Raw genomic sequence first — 826 nt, forward strand, 5'->3', positions numbered from 1 at the left:
AGTAATTTTCGCACAATTACTTGAAGAATATTATGTTATGACTTCAAAACAATTTTAATATGCTGGGAGATTTAAAAAACATGCTTTTGAATGTTAGCATCGCACATATCTAGCTTCATATCTATGGGTTTTCATAGACGGTAGGTTTGTTTGGTAGCTCAGATGTACTTGAGAGATGAGGAGCACTGGTTCGAATCCCATGTAACTACGGTTCGACAAAACAGTTCAGATCTGCATATAAGAAAGTTCAGATGGCACGGTTGCATCAACAAATGTGTTTTATATCGGTTTTGCATTTGTTAACAGTATCGGTTAGGTTTAGGGTTGGGTTTGGTGTAGGGCATATTTCCAACACGATACAGCAATTCTGAACTAGACAGTGTCTGCTCTATTACAAATAATTTATATACTTAAAAAAAAAATACCTAAAACAGCGGCATTGCAAGATGGAAATATAGACTAGAAAAGATATTTACACTTGCTCTGTCCTACGTCCATAACACTGACTCACTGCAGAGTTTCCAGTTTTAATCTTAACAGCACTTAATGCCGAATGTGCACTTGGATGGTTAGATACATGATGGGCTAGTATAAAAAAAATTAATAACTTAAGGTCTTTCCAGCATTGAGGTAATCCTTCTTTTTTTTAAATAATCTTGTCTCAGTTACAAATTTGACTGGTAAATGATAAAGAATGATAGCCCCTTTTGTATTGCATTGCATTGCATATGACAGATTGATAAAAAGACATGCTATTTATGACTGGATGTAACTTTTGATACTTCACGATAAAAGTGGCTCTCCGATTGACTTTGCCCTATCAGTG

The sequence above is a fragment of the Sinocyclocheilus anshuiensis genome, unplaced genomic scaffold (assembly GCF_001515605.1).
Source record: "Sinocyclocheilus anshuiensis isolate Anshui unplaced genomic scaffold, SAMN03320099.WGS_v1.1 scaffold3283, whole genome shotgun sequence".
NCBI classification, from domain to species: domain Eukaryota; kingdom Metazoa; phylum Chordata; class Actinopteri; order Cypriniformes; family Cyprinidae; genus Sinocyclocheilus; species Sinocyclocheilus anshuiensis.